The sequence below is a fragment of the Dermacentor variabilis genome, chromosome 1 (genome assembly GCF_050947875.1).
Source record: "Dermacentor variabilis isolate Ectoservices chromosome 1, ASM5094787v1, whole genome shotgun sequence".
Classification (NCBI taxonomy): Eukaryota; Metazoa; Arthropoda; class Arachnida; order Ixodida; family Ixodidae; genus Dermacentor; species Dermacentor variabilis.
Window position 1 is genome coordinate 100,478,510 of NC_134568.1, and position 12,658 is coordinate 100,491,167.

The window sequence follows — 12,658 nt, forward strand, 5'->3', positions numbered from 1 at the left end:
ATGTTACGGGGTACGAAAGGCGCAGGAGCAAAGTCCGCAGTTCTCCAGAGGTGCGTCCAATAGTGGGTAAGCTTGTCACGGTATAAAGAGCGAGCAAACAGGCCCCTGTATGAGATATACGTGCTACAGCCTCGACGAGAACAAAGATGCGCAGAAAAACGGGACGGTCTCATCGGCGCGCAGCCGTATATACACTCTAAAAATTTTAACACCCTTAAGGGTGTAAATGACTTGTCCCATGGGTGACACCCTTTTTGGGTGTATTGCTACACCCCAAGCAACGGGATGCAAATTAACACCCCACAAAAGAAGGGGTGTTAATATGACGTCACCTCGCCTATGGGTGTAAAAGAAACAACACCCTTTCTATATGGGGTGTAACACAGACACCACCCTTTCAATATGGGTGTAGCATGGACAAAACCTTCCAAAAGGGTGTTATCGCTGCAAGTATTTTAGCGTTCACTACAGCCATGTAGTTAATGGGAAGACTAGCTGTTGTGAATGCTGCCTAGCCTTAGCTATGGTACTACCTTGTTCAGTATGAGCCAGAATCTGTGAGGCGTCGTCATATCGCGCTTCTGGTCCGTCATGTGGTAGCATAACGTGCGACCCTTTCAGGCAAACAATTTAAGGTTTCGCCATTGCAGCAAGGCACACACGCCATGCTTTTCGTAATCTTCCTCTGCAGTGATAGTACACTGCCGGCAGGATGCAGAGCGCAATAACAATGCGCGCTGCACTAAGGACACAGGATCTCCCGCACCTTGGTGCACCAGTACTTATAACCCCGTGGAAACAGCACACAGCCAAAAGCATGCTTACATGCATTTCAGAAATAATTAAAAACCTCCACTTTTCTTGGTCAAAAATTTTCGCAACGCCAGCTCGACCAGGAGGGAAAGACACCACAGCTCGTTGTTTTAGCTCATATTGAATGCAATAGAGCGCAAGCAATGCATGGATTGGCGACGGTAACAAGTGCAGTACTACAGAAGCATACGTTTGCCTGTCAAGCAGTTTTTTGCCGTTTTAAGCACACATTTTATACCTCTATTCATCAAAGTTGTCATTTATCTCCACGGGATGCTTCTACTAGTACTTTCACACATACGACTTAAAGGTAGCACTGAAAGCCAAAGAACAAAGTGCTTCCACGTCGAATAATGTTTCAGCATTTACGAACAAAACAGCATGTGTAGCTGTGCATGCTGTTCAATACATAAGCATGCACTATTTCCTGAAATATATGTATGCTCCCTTTACTGCCAGTGACCTGCTTATACCCAATAATTTAGTTTATTTTTCACTATGTGCTTGCATTGAATATTCCACAGGCATTGTAAGTAAAGCTACCAGAACAACAATCAGCTAGTCTAAGGTTACCTAATTGAACAAAATCATTGTAAAATTTGTGACGAAATGTCAGAAGAAAAGTATTTATTTAATTAAAGAGAAATGGTTACATAATAATGTTTGCACATTTTAAAAGTAACAAGGAAGATAAGGAGTAAAACCATACCAATACAAAGACATAAGCACCGAATAATGGCACAGGCTTGCTCAATTAAATTTTAAGCAGAACAGTTTTTTAAAATAACCTGACTACGAACTATTACATGTTTTCATTCGAAAAGCACTGCATCTTATTATAAAGCACAAAAATAACCGGTCACATAAGTAAGAACAAGTCAGAGTTGTCTTTAACACAAGGATAGAAAGTTGGGCGAGTTCGTACAGTAACATGATCTTGGATTGTAGCACGAAGTGACACGGACACAGACTAGAAGCAGACAGGATGAGCACTAACTCTCCACTAAATTTTTATTGAAACGAAGAACATTATTATATATATATATATATATATATATATATATATATATATATATATATATATATACACATATAGGTGACTGCAAAAAACCGCAGCACATCTAAACGAATATTGCATACAGAGTAGTAACATGAAGACGACAAACAAAAGCCATCAGCCATCAACTGCGTGGCAAATCTGAGTGCAAGCTATTCTCTTATCAAGTATACCTGTAGGCATTGCGACCAATGTGCTCCCAAGATGTTTGCGGCATTAGTCATTGCAGAGTTGTAAGGACATGACAATCCTAGGATGATTATGTTCTTGAGGCTTTTTCCCCACTTTCCATCTTTTGAAACGTGTATACTTTAGTCATGAAAACAAAAATGCTACAACTGGCGCGTGATAAGTTTTGCGTCTTATTTCCTAGCAGCTCATTGAAACGAGCCACGATGACAAATTCAAATGCCGTTACCTCATCAGACATTCAAATTTCTTAAACACAAACAAAACCAGATAGGCATTAGAGTGAGCATCACTTAAATACATTACACTGGTTTAAAGTTATTGCACCACTTTGTGCCAGGTAACAATGTTAGAAACATCAAAAATGTTAAGATTCTACGGCCAACCGTGAAAACTAAATAAAAAAATCATTAAGCTTTGTTAAACGGGTACAGGAGCTTTACTACTGGCCGTCTTGGTGATGGACACGCAGATAGATGAGCAGCCATTCCACTCAGACGAGAATGTTGAGGGCTTCGCATGGAAGTCTGCGAGACACTGCAGAGTAGTTCTTGGTCCACATGAAGGAGGTTGCTTGCATACACATCTGGGCCACCATACTGAATGCATGGTGTTACCGGAACCTTTTCCCCCTGGACTGTGGTAAAAAAGCATGGTTAAGTTTCTACGATATTTAATATGCAAAAAAAGAGGTGAGGCATGCAGACAGGACACGAGAGTAGAGAAGTGAACACGAACGCGCAAAACATGAAAAATTTCATTAAATTGTTTTATTAGATAAAATTTTTATACTGTGTTTCATTCATTATGAGGGTTCATAACCGCAATATATTTATTATATAAGCAGGTGGAATTATCAGCTTGGTCAGTTTGTACAAGCTCGTTTGAGGTCAGAAATCGAGTTTCACAAACACAACCTCAACATTCTTGATTGAAAAAGGAACACCTCAGATGACATGCAGTCCGGTGAGTGGGAATTGCACAGTTCAAGAAAAACAAATTAAAACTGTCAGACGGATCCTGAAAAAGGAATAAGCACCTACTACTGCAAAAAGCGAATTGATAGGTTTTAGTAGCACAAGGGCATCTCTGGCCAATGAGCGCCAAGTCTATACTGCAAAAGATAAACTTAGCGCATCTTTACAAAGCAAATATATAAAGATGACTAATGCCTCTCTGCACTACAGTTCCTTTGCTCTAGAGTGAAGTCATTTTAATGCATGCACACGTACATACACACGCTACTCCCAAGTGTAACAGCTGCAGAATTAAAATTGGGCAGCAACAAAGTCGCAACCTTTAACCATTGATCCCAAGATGTACTAGTGACTGGAGGTAGTACCAATATCACCAATGACGAGTCGCACTCTTTCTGACTGATGTTATGCTGCTCTTATTGTCAAAGATGAGTTACAGTCGGCATTGAGGGAAAGCTGCCCTCAAGAGCAGCTCTTATTTTTGTGTTATTTCTAACCAGAGACCAATGAAGTAATATATTTTTAGAATGAGAATGACACCGAAAAATTGAGTACGTAAAAAATTTGGTACATTTTTCCGAAATTAACTTGAGGGTTAACGGCTAAAGCGGCAATCCAGAAACTAGAACAAGTTTTGACATGTTTGCTACCAGTGAATGCTAGAAAATATGTTGGCATTCTGTAGTTTTGTCCAACAATGCAAAAGGGATTCTTAATAACTGAGGAAATAAATGGAAAAGTATCATGAAGTATATTTCGTGAATGTAATGCAGAATCACTCAACTTCTGTTACTATATAATCTCCACTTGATTAACCTGCACTTTCTGAACTAGTTCAGGAGGTGCTGCATTTCACTACTCATTCCACCAGTTAAACGTGGCAGCAACTGCACGTTGTGATTTGTTTTGCTTAGTGCAGGCTTTGTACAGGGCGAGTTCACAGCATTCCCTGCACATGGCCGAAAGGTAGTGCATGTTTACGCAGCAGGTGTGGTGCCGCTTCTGCACGAGCGAGGTGCAGAAATCAGAGTTTCATACAATAATTACTAGAGGGAACTCTCACGTTAGTGTCCACAGGAGATCAAACAAGAACGGCTGTACCAGCATGGAAATTATGGGAAGTACATGGATTTGCCTAAACTTTGTCTGTTTGGCTTCAAACGGCTTTGTGACTTTGTAAACTAGTCATTTTCAACAATATACTGTGTAATAAATAAATAAACATTAAAATCGTCCGACGACAGGATTCAGACACAGGAACTCTAGAACAGAAGTCTGATATTGAAACCATTAAGCCACGGAGGCATGTAACGACAAGCGAGTGCAACGCCTTGATGAATTTATCGCGGGCATACCAGTGCCTTGAGACGCTTAGCGCCTTTCGATTTGGCCACCTGGACAAGCTCAATCGTTGCAATTAATAGCAATTGGGCGCCGTCTTCTGCACTTCGAAGAGTATAGACATAGACTGCGCTGAAATTTACGACAATAACATTTATATAGCGTATAATATACGAAGCCACAAGAACGTCTGAATTCACAAGCACGAATATCAGACAAATCCATGTGCTTCCCATCATTCCCATGGTGGTACGAATGCAGCGCCAGAGTTCCCTCTAGTAATTACTGTAAGAAACTCTAAGGCAGAAATAACCGAAGTGCCTCGCATTTTGTTCTGGAGTAATAAACTAAGTTTTGCTGGTCCCATAAATCTTACTGGTCATTAATTCCAAGTTTTAGTGCAGTCACATGTCTAGTAGACAATTGTGGTATTTTGCATAAACATTGCAAAGCCAACTGTGATGAATGTTCACTCTGTAAATTGTTTATGATCGAGTAGCATAGACTACTCAAGCAATCCCTGGAAGGCAAGTGAAGTAATTTTCTTATTAGCAGCCTTTAAACAGCATTCGAGCATATGACACATGCACCTCAGATATGCAGATATTTCCTTGACTCAGCAAGAAGCGATGCTTCATGTTCCACGAGGCTACTTCTATCAAAGCAGTATTGGTGCTCTCTAAAAACAATTCCAATGCAGATGATCCAAATATTTTTCAGGGGCAACAGTTATGCCTGAAATCATGCTAGATTAGTTTTTCTAAACACATGCTCAGACCATGTTAGAAGTGCTTCTTAATATCCTCCTATTTATTAGACTAGACTAGACTACACAAAGGCTACTAATTAGGTCCCATGCTATATCACCATCTTAACAAAAACATCACTTAGTAATACACATGCTGTGATAAGATTTGAGACCACATTGAGATGCTGAACAAGGTGAATTCATTATTTTTAAAATGCAGCTCCTGTTCTTCCAAACGAGAAGAAAGGATACTGAGGGTCAAAATTTTTCTGAATCACAGCTGGAAGATGCCAGGGAAGGCACATGGAAACTTATTTGTAATTTTCTATTTAAATGTAGAAATGATAAAGGGAAATGAGAATGGTAAAAAAAAACAACCAGGCATGGGGGGAGAACGAACCTACAGCCTTTGCATAAGGCATGCGATGCACTAACCACTGTGCCACCGAGGCAGCATTCAACCGTCCACTATGGCCCCTCAGATTGTCGAAGCTCAAACACTGCCGTAGTACCACAGTGGTTAGTATATCACATGCGTAATGTGAAGGTTATGGGTCCGTTCCCCACCCACAGGTGGATATCTTTTAATCCACTTTCACTTACCTAGAACTTATCATTTCCATACTTCATATAAAAAACTTAAAACATGTTCCTGTATGCTTTCCTTGGCATCATTATCTGCTGGCTTCTTCCAGTTCTGTTACTTCCAACACTTATACATATTCTAATCTGGTAAGTAAACAGTTTTGCATGATGCTGGAATGCAATATAAAACATCATTGCAGGGTCATGTTATGTAGAATGCCTTACATTGCCCAGGCAAGGTGTATTAATGTCAATCTGAAAAAAAAAAATTCCCACTCTAGGCAGAAATGCTGTGTACTGCTGTGTGCAACAGGGCTTAAAGAAAAGAACTCGTTCAGAAATAAAGCCACCAAACAACGAGGAAATATGAAAACTAGAAGAAAATTTGTGTAGTTGCATGTTAAAAATTTAGCACAGCAACAGATGAAGACATAATGAAGGAAGCGCGAGGATGGTTTATTTTGGACACACGAGGCAACATACTTGAAAGATGCATATGAGCTTACACGTGGAGAAATATTGTTTATGTAGCAGCTAAACTACGAACAGGCCTAGAACACACTGATACAAGGTGTCGAGCATGTAAATCTTATCATGCCCTTAAGTCAAAGAAACATGGTTGTTTCTCATGATTCGCTACACATGGCTGGCTCACACAACTTAGCCACTTCTATATATGCCTTGTAATTACCAGGTGGTCTGTATGACATGTTCAAGCTTTAAATATGTACAAGTGCCACGTAGCTGGACAGCACCAAGGTAATGCCGTTTGCCATCGTTTTGAGGAAGTGAAACCAATTCTTGCATTTTTCCTAATTAGGTAATTAGTTATTAACTATTATTTAACTGCTCAAATATTTTATTCAAAGCAAAAGTGTCAGTGCCAAAATTGTAGAGCATCCTGAAAAATTCCCAATCCAGCTTTCTACTGCTCAATAGATGCAACAATTTTTTTTTCAAGCTAGAAAGAAGCCAGTGAACACATGCAAGAAGTGCCGTGCAACTAACCGCTCGTGCACCTGAACACCATTTGGCTCCTCCTTTCATGCTTGAAAAAAACTTTTTGAAAAGAATATTTTAGAAATTGATTAATTATTGTTGACTATGTTTTAGGCAAAATGCATGAAATAGTGTGACTGCCACTTCCATTTTCGGCGACACGAATTGACTCCATTTTCATGTCCAAATCCAGCTATACATGGTGCGTGTTTTGAGCTGGTTCTGTAATTTAGGCTGGTTTTGACTAATTGAAGCTTCGCACCCTAATAATGGAGTCAGCCTAAAAAGAAATTGGTACATAAACGGTCGCTGTCAGTACTCCATACTCCTTTAACTTAGTGCAAAGTGCTTGTGAGCCAAGAAGTTGGTAGTTCTAAGCAGTATTTCTCATTTTGACCTGGTGTTATAGCCAACTTACTATGATGCCATGCTGCTCAGTCATGCTGGTCCCAGCTTCAATCTAGACCACGGCAGCTGCCCTCCAATGAGGGTAAAATGCAATAACGCTTATGCACTTAGATTCAGGTGTACATTAAAGAAGGCCAGGTTCCCAAAACTTCAGGTTTTGGAATGTAAAAGCCCATAATTTAATTTTAAAAGCTAAAGGTGCTTTATTAGGAGCCAGGGCATCATTTTGAGCTTTTACTGCACTGCCATGGCACCAAGAAGCTCCAAGTAAATAAAAACAATTTCTTAGACAATGTACATATCTTGCAAACATTTACAAACACTTCTCTGCATGCACCTCTGTTGCTGTTATATTTAGATCCGTATGCTAAGGCGGGTTATGATGTTAGAACATGTTTCAAACTTTTTTTTACCGCTTTAAAGTTGTTGGTTATTTTGCATCTCACTATGTGTCGAACGCACATTTCAGTGCATCAATTTCTTTAGAAAGTGCATTCCTCTTTATTTATTTTTTGTGCATGCAAAAAGGGTTCACAAGAACTGCTTTCTGAAGGTCTGTATAACAAGCAAAAAACGATTCTATGTAGGCTGCACAAAGAGAAAGGGTTGGTTTGTAAATATGTTATTTAGTTCTTAAAAAAAGAGGCAGCTGTCAGTACTCTGTTCCAAAGTAAAAATTGCCCCTACCTGGCTCTGCTTCATTTTCCGATGTTGATGGTCCATTCGGGGGCACTCAACTGATAGGCTGCACTTTGGCGATGTCGGGTGCGCTGTCACCAGGCCCAAGGTCGATCGACATCCTCACGAAAAGTCGAGTCCAAACGCTATAAAAGAAATATCTCATCATTTTTCTATCAGTTTTGTCATCTTGCGTGTTTCACACACGGCCGTCAGTGAAATATTTCGTCACTTGGATACTGAAAAAAATTCAAGCATTTTCTGGCAACCAAGCTGATGATGATGATGTGTGGTGTTTTACGGCGCAAGGGCCAGGTTTGGCCAGAGAGCGCCATGACAAGTGGTAATGTTGACGATGTATTATGGAAGATGTGACTTGGCTGTAAACTGGCCTAAAAATTGTCGCTGTAGCGTGCGTAAAATCTACGTGCTATAAGATTATGGCGATGACTAATGACGAATACTATGAACATTAAAATCCATCGTGGAAGAATGATGCAAAATAGAAGATATATAGGATGGTAAAATTACTTGGAGCACTGCTGCCTCTCCAGAGCCCTTGAAACACAAGGGCCTAGAGGCATGTGCTATACGAAAGAGCTATCACAGAGGTATCCTCTGGAGAGAGGACGGCAGCCAAGCTGAATACACAGTAAATGGAGAACATTAAAGAGCAAATGCAGTTGTCACATTAGATTGATCAAGTACAGCAGAAATGGAAAATAAATGAGTGATACTGTGTCTGTTGGCTTTGAATGCAAGAAATGTAAAAACAGGAACTTTCAGCCACTCCACTTCGAATTTCCCAAGTTTGCTACACCTCACAAGTTTGGCATCGTTCGGTACTCGGGGATAGTAACCGCTTAAAATCAAGATGAACGAGCGTCGGCATAAATTAACAGGATACTTAACCGGGTAATATTGGCGCATAAAACAACTCACGTAGCGAAGCTACTGTCAATTACCCGATGACGCATCTGCGGGCGGTGCGGCTTGGGCGAACAATTCAAAAAGGAATGAGAGTTTCACTTATTTCACGCCTACTAAGCTAAGACAGAATTTGAGTTTCTTACTAAACTATACTGGATATTTACGCTCCGAATAAAACGCTGGAAATTTTGTTACGTCACATTGCATACGTATGAGTGAGGAAATTGCTTTTATTGTGTTCTGCCCAGACGGCATGCAGCAGCTACCACTCTCATGCAACAAAAGCGTGAAAGTGGTACTCGTGACACCGAAAATAAACATATACAGCGCCAACGTTACGCCCATTGGAGTTGGAACTAAGCACGATTAAGCCAGTTAGTTTTCTAGCTTTCATAACGCCATGAACACGACCAAACATCGAGCGAAACAACTCTCTGCTCTCGAAAATTATTACCGCTTCCATTTATATACCTATCGCGGCCACAAGCAAAAGTCAATGGGCTAGCTGTGCACAAGCCGAAGATTAGACTGACAGCAACATATTACGGTAACGTAAAACAATTTCCACGCTGACTCAGCAGCCGCGGTGTGCTCTAAGTGCCAAAGTTCTCGTTTGCCACTCGAAATTCACACCATGATGACGGGCACTGCATCTTTCACATGAAATATTCTACGCTTTGCTCCGGAGCTCAATAGGAGGGCGAAACGCATTTGCACGTACCTGAAATCCGCATGCCGGAAACCCGTCGACGCTTCCGAGAACGGGGCGCACAGCCATACACCCGTACGGCGGCTTGACTTGGACGTGAGGCACTTCTATCAAACATTTCACATGCGACATGTTTCACACCGATTGCGCGAACACCACAAAATGACGCAGGCCGCATTGCGACACCGAGCAGATGTGAGCCACCGATGAGCTGTGTGCGCGGATTGCAGAGAACAAAACCATACAAAACGTTAGGCGCGAGAAGATGGCGGCTCTCGTTGCGGAGACGAAGCGGACGAAGCAATGACGCGCGAATAAATGTTGCCAACTGTTGGTTCCGCGTTATGCCGGCGGTGGTGGCTTTAGTGGCGTGCGTTGCGGCTGTCTAATTTTTTTTATTTCTTTTCCCCAAACAGTATAGCTAAGATCAGTTCTTTGTTTGAATCTTTAACTGTATCGTTTGGTGTTATCTTTGTCTTTTTATGCTATTAAGCGGCCAATTATGGCCTCTCAGGTTCGCGCGCGCCAGCTTCGCGCGCAAATCTCAGAGACCATAAGACAACGCGTTAGAAAATGCCGTTATTGTCGTTGTTACCGTTTCATCATCCTTTCTTGAACTGAGATAGAGAGGTAGTGTCCCTTTTCCCGGGGTTGGGAGGGGGCGATCAACACGGCATCGCTCAGCGGGGGGCGGGGGACAAGGTTGGTGTTGGTTCTTATCGCGAAATTCGCGAACCCTGCGATTTTTTTTTTTGTATAACGTAAGCATTTCTATATTTCCCCAACAAGAAAAACCATCCGTCCGTCAGTCCGTACCGCACGATATCCTTTAAAATAGAACCCGCAGCAGCGAGTGAATTCACCTTCGTGCTAGCTCTCGCTTCAACGCGACCGAAGCGGCGAGGACACTGCGCTCACGAAGCTTTCAGCTTATGCCGCACTATGCGCTTTTCGCAGATCACTTTCAAGATAGGTGTACGCGCGTCTGTTTTCAAAGCGAAGTAAACGGTGAGAACACAGCGCGTGAAGTTTTCAGCAGTGGGCACACTCTGTCCACAATGCAGTTCGCTTTCAAGATACGGTTCGCGCGGCCGTGCCACGAGCAGTCGCCGCCGGAGAACGGTAGATAATGGTTCGTCGCGGATGAGAACGGCTAAAGAGCGATAACGGCTCAAAACGAACGGAACGTCACCAGCGCGCCTGGCCCCGCCACCGGTAGTACTTTGCTTGCGCCGCCGACCAGAGCAGTTCGTGTCGCCGCAGCGCTGTCGCTTATACTTGTCGGATCAAGTCTCATAACATTGATAACGACATGGTCTGTGTGTAGATGAGGAAGAGTCACAATGCTTCCGCACACTTAGACAAATCCGAGAGGAGTTCCTGTGTGTGTGTTTTTTTTTTTTTTTTACCGGAAATGTGCAGTGAGCGGTGGGACCCAGAGTTGACAATGCCTGTAAGAGGGGTGCCAAGCTTTTTTTTTTTGTGAGAGTCTTGCCCAGCTCCCAAAGACCTGCTCATGCTAAGACTTGCTGATGGCTGTATGTGTTTTGTTTTATTGTCGCATGCCCTCGAACCGCCACAATCCTGCAGTGCAATGGCATTAGAGCAGTATTCACGTCCAAAGGGAAATGCAGCCGGTAATTGGGCTGCCTAAGGTTTGCGGCCCGGCGGCAGCTGCCCTCCCGTCCCCCGTTTCCGTTGACAAGTTAGGGGGAGGGGTCTAGAGCAATCTTACACCCCCCTCCCCACAGTGGCGTAAACAGCAAATTTTTTGGTGTGAGGGGGGGAGGTCCCAATTGACCCCCCCCCCCCAGCGGGGCCATTGCCATAGCAGCAAAAATTTTACTGTTAGTGAGCGGTACAAGTGCCCGGCGTGCCCCACTTGGCTACGCCGCTACTAGCCCCCCCCCCCCCCGCAATCGTCGCAAATCGAGCTATCAGAACGTACATGACACGCATGCATGACATAACATAAATGACATGCCGCGAAGCTAGCATGGATGTCGTCATATCATCATCATCAGCTTATTTTGACGTCCATCGCAGGACGAAAGCTTCTCCAGCGATCTCCAATACCCCTGTCTTGTGCTAACTGGTTCCACGTGTCGTCAAGTTTCCCAATTCCATCACGTCCACATTATTCTCTGCCGTCCTCGACTGTGCTTCCCTTCCCTTAGCACCCATTCTGCAACTCCAATAGACCAGCAGTTCTCTCCCTTACGCATTGCAATGTCTGCCCAGCACGACTTCTTCCTCTTAATGTCAACCAGAATATCAGCTATCCCCGTTCGCTCTCTAATCCACATCGCTGTCTTCCAGTCTATTAACGTCATGCCTAATAATTTTTATTCCATCGCTCGTTGCGCGGTCCTCAACGTCTTCCCAAGCTTCTTTGGTAACTTCCAAGTTTCGGCCCCATACGTTAGTAACGGTAGAAAACAATGGTTAGCAGTAAGCTCCCTGGTCATGATTTAGTAATGCCTGCCGTAAGCTCACCAACTATTTTTTTATTTTTGTTAATTTCCTTGATCAGAGGCCCCTGCGAGTAATTAACCTCAATAAACGTATTTCTGCGCAGGTTCTAGAGGCTGACTGCCGACCATGACATTCGTTCTCTAGCCAGGCTGCGGAACATTACTTTTCTCTTGTGCATACTAACTCTCAATCAGACTCTTACACTTTCTTCGACAAGGTCCTCAAACGTTTGTTGCAAATAGTCTGCAGCGTTGCTGAGTATGCCAATGTCATCTACAAACCGTATGTTGGTGAGCTATTTACCGTTAGCCCTCACTCCTAACCACTCCCAGTCTAACTGGTTGCACACCTTTAAGTATTCAGTAATAGCATTGTAAATATTTTGCCATTGATCATATGAAGCCTTTTGCAGATATCTGGCTATGCAAAGTCTGCGCGTTAGTGTCATCCGTTCGATATCAACATTCGTGGGAAACTTCATTTTTGACCACTGTTCGGAGCCAGTGCGCTGCTGCCTAGATGCCCCGATCTAATCATTCCAGCTACCTGATTCAAGCGCAGGTAGCGCGCGTTTCATGTATAGCCAATATCAACGCCTTAACTGGCAATGTTAATTTATCATATACTGTAAGCTTGTTCACTTACTCCCTTATAATTAGGGTGTAAATTAGAGAGACTGGGGTGTTCCAAGGGTGTTTTCTTGTTGAACACCCTTTTCCGTTAAAAAAGGGCGTTTCAGGGGTGTTTAC

General features: G+C 42.8%; 1 protein-coding gene and 1 long non-coding RNA gene across 2 annotated transcripts in view; one reads left to right on the plus strand and one right to left on the minus strand.

Annotated features, from left to right (window-relative positions):
- ko (Stork-head domain-containing protein knockout) overlaps positions 1 to 12,658 on the plus strand; it is a 447,377-nt gene that overhangs the window by 57,363 nt on the left and 377,356 nt on the right. The window lies entirely within an intron of this gene.
- On the minus strand, positions 1,916 to 9,742 carry LOC142581871 (uncharacterized). Its single transcript, XR_012828312.1, has 3 exons — positions 9,447 to 9,742; positions 7,805 to 7,941; positions 1,916 to 2,691 (listed from the first exon to the last, which is right to left on the minus strand). It is a non-coding gene; the product is annotated as an uncharacterized LOC142581871 (long non-coding RNA).